General features: G+C 37.9%; 1 protein-coding gene across 3 annotated transcripts in view; it reads left to right on the top strand.

The window, feature by feature from the left end:
• LOC109914772 (endonuclease V) overlaps positions 1–7,428 on the top strand; it is a 101,070-nt gene extending 93,642 nt beyond the window's left edge. For all 3 annotated transcript variants that reach the window (XM_048610663.1, XM_048610664.1, XM_048610660.1), the window contains one exon: positions 6,110–7,428. The gene's annotated coding sequence lies outside the window, so the exon portion shown is untranslated. The remainder of the gene's footprint in view (positions 1–6,109) is intronic.
• Positions 7,429–7,896: the final 468 nt, after the last annotated feature.

Here is a 7,896-nt window from a genome sequence, read left to right as displayed (position 1 = left end):
CTAGACCCTTCTTCAGAAAAAAAAATTCTGAAGAAGGGTCTAGGCCCAAAACGTCAGCTTTCCTGCTCCTCTGATGCTGCTTGGCCTGCTGTGTTCATCCAGCTCTACACCTTGTTATCTCAGATTCTCCAGCATCTGCAGTTCCTTCTATCTCTGTGACTGTTGAGTGCTGTGTGGATCAGTGCTGGAGCCTTAGCTGTTTGCAGTTTACATTAATGACTGGGACAAAGAGACATAGAGTAATGTACCAATTTTGCTGACAATACAAAGCCAAGTGGGAATACTAACAGTGAGGAGGACACCGGGAGCAGCAAAGATACAGGTTAAGTGTGAAGTTATTCACTTTGGTTGGAGAAGTATAAAAGAAGAGTACTTTTTAAAAAGGCATGAAACTTGTAAGCGTTGATGCTTTGATGGTTAAGGTGTTCGCAAACAAGAAACAAGGCCATTAATTCCTGAGTACGGCAAGTAATTAGGCAGGTAATGTCACGCCTGTCTTTATTGCAAAGGGATTTGAAAACAAGATTAAGGAAGTCTTGTTTCAATTTGTCTTGTTTCAATTTTACAGATATTGGTGAGGCCACACCTAGAATTTTGCTCTCCATATTTAGGCAAGGATTTCTTACATTGGATGCTGTATAAGTAACAGTTCACTATATTGGTTCCTTTGTTGAGAAGGTTGTCATATGGGAGGTTGAGTAATCTTGACCTATTTTTCCTGGCATTTAGTAGAGTTAATTTCACTGAAATGTACAAGATTCTGATGGAGATTGGCAAAGTAGATTGAGAGCTTGTTTCCCCTGGCTGGGGACACAGTTTCAAGTTAAGTGGACAATCATTTAGGACTGAGATGGGGAGAAATCTCTTCACTTAAAAAGTTATGAATGCTTTGTGGTTGCTTGTTTATTGAGTATATTTAAGGCTGAGATAGATTTTGTTCTGACAGAATCAAAGGCTAAGGGGTGTGGACAAGTACACAGATTTGAGGCTGAAGATTACCCGTGATCTTATTGAAAGGCAGAGCAGGTTCAATGGGTGAATGGTCTGCTCCTATTTCTTGTGTTTTCACGTTCAGACAAAACACCAAAATGTAAATAAATTATTTTTTTGGTTAAGAGAATTTAACTCATGGATTGCCAAAGTACTTGGGCTTCAGAAATTTGCAGGCTGTATCAATGATACACACAACCAAGTGGGACTTGTTTAGATCGGGAAACTTGGTTGATATAGACAATTTGGACCGAAGGGTCTTTCCGTGTTGTATGACTCTAATACTCTATAAGGGGATTTAGTTTACATTTCTACATTTGCTAACAATAGAAATCCAGGTGGGAATGTAAGCTGTGAAAACAATGCAAATAAATCTGCTAATAGAGACAGGTTAAGTAATTGGGCAATGTAGTGATTGTAACAAGGTCAGCCAGGTGGATCTCATAGAATATGAATTCCTTGATTGCAGCTGTTAATCTGGTCCAATAAGGGAGCCATGGCTGACAGTATAAACAGGAATGTCAGAGATTCTGTTTACTCTGAGAACTGGCCTCTGAGGAAGCTGGATCAGTGTCAAGGATTCTCCACATGTAAATAAAGAGTGACTTGGTGACAAAATACTGGCCTCTGTGGAGTTAATTCAGGCAAGGAGATGGCAGATAGAGTATGATGTAAAAAATGCAAAATTATTCCACATTAGGAGGAAGAATAGAAGAGTAGAATATATTCAAGAAGATGAGAGATTTGGCATTCAAAGGTAGTTTGGGTGCCCTTGTACATAAAGAATTTTAAGATTATGGTTGTAGCAAGTAATCAAAACGATAAAGTAATATCTTAACCCTTCTTTGTTAGGGATAACAATATGAGTGTTGCGATTACTCCATGTAATTATGTAGGGATTTGGTGAGAGTGCACCTAAACTGCTGTATGCAATTTTGGTCTCCTTGTCAAAGGATGAATAAACTTGCCTTAGGGGAAGTTTGACAAAGGGTCACCAGATTGATTTTTGTGATGAGAGGGCTGTATTGTGAGAAGTTAATAAACAGAATGGGCTTATACTCTTTCAAGTTTTGGAAAATAAGGGATGACCTTATTGACAATACAAACTTAAAGGCCCAGGCAGGATAGATACTGAGAGGCTATTTTGTTAGGACTCACACTCTCGGAATAAGTGTTGGTCATTGCAGAATTGAGATGCGGAAAAATTCTTCCTTCAAAATATTGTAATTCTTTGGAACTGCCTACTCCAGAGGGCTGTGGATATCTAGTCATTAAGTATATTTGAGACTGAGGTTGATTTTTTTTGGAGGCATTAAAAGAATCACTTACTCTTCCTATTTCCCATGTTCTAATGTTGTATTCACTCCATGTGGGAATTGCTGCAGTGATTTATTACTAGCTCCCTGACTGGCAGCTGTCCTGCATTGTGTTTCCCAATAGTCCTTCATGTTTTGACTTTGAATTTAGAACTATTTAGGAATGCAGATAGTTCAATAAGAAAAAGAAAGTTTAAAACAGAGATGTACCTCTAAAATAATCAATCAGCAAGGAGATTGATGGTATGAAGCTATTATATATTTCGATAATTACCATTAATGTATCCCTGAATAACTGAAATTTGAAACATGGTGGGGACATACATACATCAAAGCTGCAGAGTTGGACTCATGCTCCAGCACTACAGAGTGAAGGCTGAAAGGCAAGAGCAGCAGTATTTCCTCTGATTGTAATCTGTCACAGACTGTAAGAGATACTGACCAAAAGAAACATTACCTAGTGTCGGGTACCATCAAACTTGGTTAAATTAAAGAATTTATAGTTTTGTCTTTAAATTAGAGTGATAGCTTATTTAACTAAATTTACTCAATTGTATTACATATTCTGATAATATTGGTGCAAACTGATAATCATTCATTGTACACCTGATTTTCATTTTCAAGTCATGGAAGGATATAATGGCAAAAAACTCTGTAATGTCATCACCCAGATTAAGGTTACTCACACTGTAAACATTGGACAGGAGAGAGTTAGGCTAGGCTGTGATGGTTGATACATTTGAATAAAGTGAAGATGATCACAGTCTGGCCTTACACATGAAGAACAGCACTGGGAAGAAGATACAAGATACCTATTGAAAAATAAACCAGGAAGAGTCATTGCCAATAGAAGAGGGTGGGTAATTGGAAGAAATAGCCTCTTCATAATGAAGGCCTTTTGTTGCCACTGAAGAAGATCAGTCCATCATCTTTGGTACTATGATGTAGTTTATACCACCACCTTTTGCATTTGGAAGCAAATGGATTTTGCCAACAGTTTGCGTGAAGACATTACCTTAAAAAAATCTGACTCCTCAAAAAACATTCAAAAAAATGGCAGATAACAAGGTGTAGGGCTGGATGAACACAGCAGGCCAAGCAGGAGTCAGCATCTGCAGTTCCTACTATCTCAAAAACAATGGCAATTTGTTTTTGATGCAAGGTGACCTATCTTTTATTTTCTGCAATGGGCAGAAATGGTGATTGTCATTTACTGTTCTGCAGATGTTTCTCACAGGGATTCATAACAATATTGTTGTCTTTCTCACACACTCACTGTGATTCTGAAATCTCTTACTGAGACTTGCCATTGTTCTAATATCAGGAATTTGTTTGCAGCCTCATTATTTCACGGTTCACTCAGAATATTTTGTTTTAGTGCAGCATTGTTCTGACAGTTTTGTTTACCAGTGCTAGAATTGTTGTCAGCATTTTCATAAATGCCACAGATTTAGGGCATGGCAAAAATGTCAAACTCCAGACAGTACAAAAGGAGTGACAGCAGAAACTGTGATCATTAATATATTATCTAATAATTGTTGGCATTAAACATGCTAATATTGCTGAAGTATATTCTGCCAACAGGCTCATTATATGACAGTACATTCTGGGATATCTAGTATAAATAATATGTGTAATACATATACCACAATTAAATCAGTATGCCGTAATTTAAAATAACAAGGTGTAGTCAGATCAGCATCTGCAGTTCCTACTATCTCTGCTGTAATTTAACTGTGGGTTTGCTTCAGTAAATTCCTACTTTGCTTTGATATTTGCAAGACTCACTTCAAATTATTCACTCTTTGTTTAGTGAGAAAACCCACATTGAATTCTAAGGAGTAGACGTACCAAGCTAGATGACTATACAAATATAAGTTATTGTTGAATTATATAGATAAACAATGAACAGATTATGTGTTTTCTTTCTAATGATATATCAATTACATTGTTAAGACACACAGGTGAGCGTTACTTAATTCAGTACCCAGAGCACTTATGTGTTCTCTTGTGGCGCAGGGATAGTGCCCCTACCTCTGAGCCAAGAGGCCTGGGTTCAAGACCCACCTGCTGCGGAGGTGTGCCTGAACAGGTAAGCCTGCAGCATTTATGAGAGGAGGTGATGGCCTAGTGGTATTATCGCTGGACTATTAATCCAGAGATCCTGGTTATATTCTGTGGACCTGGGTTCAAATCCTGCTTCTGGAATTAAGAGTCTAATGATAACAATAAATTGATTGTCAGGAAAAACCCTAGAGCATTTATGGCCCTGGTAGTGGCCTGGGGGTTCAAGTCCCACCTGCTTTGGAGGTGTGCCATAAGACATGTGAACAGGTGGATTTTTTGAACAAAATATATAAAATGGGGTTTAGGGTGAGGTTCACAGATTCTCAGGCTGCTTGTAATTTCCAAGGCATTGAGGAGCCCATGTTCCATCTGTATGCAGGGTGTGTTAGACTACAGTCCCATTCATGTATTTGAAGGGGCTTGTTCCTAAACTTTGGTTGCACTTCAGCCTCACACCTTGAATCTTTTGTCACCTGCTGTAGAGAAGACAGGTAAGGCAGAGGATCTCATAGTTGGCCTGCACCTGAACGTGGCGAAGATGGTCATAAATGGGTTTAGGCAGCGGGCAATTCAGGGAATCATCCAGCCTGAGTGACTGCTATGACTGTTCACGTTTGGGTGATCTTGGAGAGGAAGCCCACATTGGCCCCTGACATGTTTCAAAGCTTCTGTAACCAGTAGGCATGCCAGGTTATGGAGTACATCCTCCCTCCCTCACAATCGAATTTTGACTTTAAGTCTTCTTAACTATTTGAATTGTGTTACAGTGTCCCTCTAAGTGGCTATCGCAAATCAATTGATTTGATTATTAGTGCTTTTGTTTTTTTAAAGAGTACAAAGAAACTTGTAGGATTCTGAAGGAGTTGGCAGAGTAAAAGCTGGGAGGATGTTTCCCTTATGGGAAAGTCTAGGACCAGAGGGCATAGTCTCAGAATAAAGGGATGCCAATTTAAGAACGAGATGAGGACAAATTTCTTCTCTCAGAGGATTGAGGGTCTTTGGAACTCCTTACCACAGAGAGCTGTGGGGGCAGAGTCCTTGTATATATTTAAGGCTGAGACAGATTCTTGATCAACTGGGGAGTCAAGGGTTACGGGGAAAGAACAGAAAAGTGGACAATGAGGAACGTCAGATCAGCGTTGATCCTGTTGAATGACAAAGCAGGCTTGAGAGGGCAAATGGCCTACTCCTGTTCTTGTTTCTTACGGACAGCTGGGACATTGGGGATGTAGGTGGAAGTCAGACATTTGTATTGCTGTGTTTTGTAAATAAGCTATTTATCAATAAAAGAATTTGCATCTAGTTTCATACTCCACTTGAAATCAAATTAATTTTCTCCTTCATTCGTTTCCTTATTCTTGTGGAATAATACATTAAGTTGTCAAGTTTGCACATGGCTTGGATAAGTAGTTGTTATATATAAGCTTTTCTGGAGGGTATCAAGCTAACCTTAATCCTGCTTTTCTCTGTTATTCACATCCACTTTCCAGTGAGAATCAATGATTTGTGTAGAGTGTGGGCTGTGACTGCCGATTCCTTGTTGCATGCATAAGCCAATTCCAGACTACCAACTTGGTTAAAATTAGCTAAATCACATTTGGGATAAAATCTGAGTTTTTGTCTGTCTGTAAACCTCAGTTCAGCACTTGGTAGCCACTTCAACAGCTGAGCCATTGAGCCAGCTGGGAATTATCTCGTGTTTAACTTGCTTGCTGTGCTCTTCATTCCTTTTCCAGCCCAGCTGAAGGTATCTACTCTCAAAGGTCTGCCAACATGACCCAGCAGAAAGCAAGAGCTATCATAACCATTAATATTTCACCAGCGAAGCCTTAAGATGTTTGCATAAACAAGCCAGCTGGGCTCAGAAATCACCGAGATGAGGAGTTATAATCTGTTCCTGACTGGGAAACTAGGACTCAAAGCTCTGGAACTCCTTACCTACCTCAGTATTAATGGTATTGTACAATCAACAGAAACTAAAACCAAGCTTGACACTATTTAATCAGTATTTTTGGATCTATTTTGTATTCCCTGTTTTCATTTTCAACACACATTGATAATATTTTCTTTGTTACATATTTAGGAATTAGCATATTAAAATAATGTTTAAATATAATCTCTTTTCTACATGTATAACATGGGTCGATACTGAAAGCTGCTAATTTTCAGAGTACCAACTGTGTTATTGCATTAACAGCATAAAAGAAGGGAAATAACTCTGGTGCTTCTGGTAAGGGTGTAAGGAAGAGCTGAGAAATGGGTTTGAACTAATTAATTGCAGTTAAATAGACAACATTGGCATAAACAATATTCTGAATGGCCCCATGCCAAAATTCCAATGATTCAGAAATGTCCAACTCTCAAGCAAATGTGTGTAGATAAAATATGTAATTAACAGTCACTTGATGGTACAGAGCTTGAATGTTGCTGAACAATGTGATTGCTTGAAATTTGATATTCTTGCATTTATACTGATTAATGCAAGACAAAAAGTTTCAGCAATGTGTTCCATTTCTCAGCACCATTGAGACATGTAATGCGTATATCAACATCTCTGAAACTGAGGACAGATGAGCACAACCTTAAAATAAAAAGGTTACAGACTGCATTAAAAAGATTTGAGAGAAATTTAATATGAAAAAATTACAGGGAGTACAGGAACAGTTCTGCTTAGATAGCCTTAAAGTCCGTACTTTTCTCCATGGATGTGTTCATCTTCATGTAGCTAGTGGTTCTCCATATGTGTCACAGCACTCTCAGTTTTAGAGTCAATATTGGCACACACCAAGTGACAGAAAAATGCAACCAAAGTGAAATCAGAACTCTTTAGAAGCCATGCTTTAAGTGCAGATAAGTAGGAATTATAGTATTCTCAGGGCATAATCACATCTCAGGACTCAGACAGTAATTGGAAACTGCAGCTAATTATATTATCAAAACCCACAATTAGATTATTGCTTTGTAATCGTGGCTGTGTAAACATTATTCTCCATTTGTTGAAATGTTCAGAAGCCAAAATGAAAAAATGCTAATAAAAATATACATTGATGGTGAATGCCGATTATATAAGGGAAAAAAAGGCAACATATTAATTTAACAAGGCATTTTTGTTATTCAGTAGATGATTGTGAACTATGGTCAGGATGCAGAGGAATTACTGCATTATTAAAAAATGTGCTTTTCTCTGCGTAGAATGGGACTGTTTAATACCTAGAAATGTTGCAACATTTTACCTGAGTTTGTTTTTATTCTAGTAATTTCTTTCCTTCCGTTTTTTGTGTTTTCAAAATTATGCCTGCTCAGCAAAATATTAAGACAAATTTGTGATAGAGAAAACACTGAACGGACAAATAATTTGTCTTTTTTTAAATCTGCACCTTAATACTTAGTGCTTGTAAAGCATGAGCCTTTTGTATTTGAACTTTTTAACAGGCAATGGAATCTTTCTGTTTGTGAATTTGTTACATTCTGGTAGCATCACAAATCCAAATGACTTTTTCAGTAAGAAATTATGGATCAGTTT

The sequence above is a fragment of the Rhincodon typus genome, chromosome 23, assembly GCF_021869965.1.
Source record: "Rhincodon typus isolate 14 chromosome 23, sRhiTyp1.1, whole genome shotgun sequence".
Classification (NCBI taxonomy): Eukaryota; Metazoa; Chordata; class Chondrichthyes; order Orectolobiformes; family Rhincodontidae; genus Rhincodon; species Rhincodon typus.
Note: the sequence above shows the minus strand (reverse complement) of the source record. Positions and strands in the feature narration are given on the sequence as shown.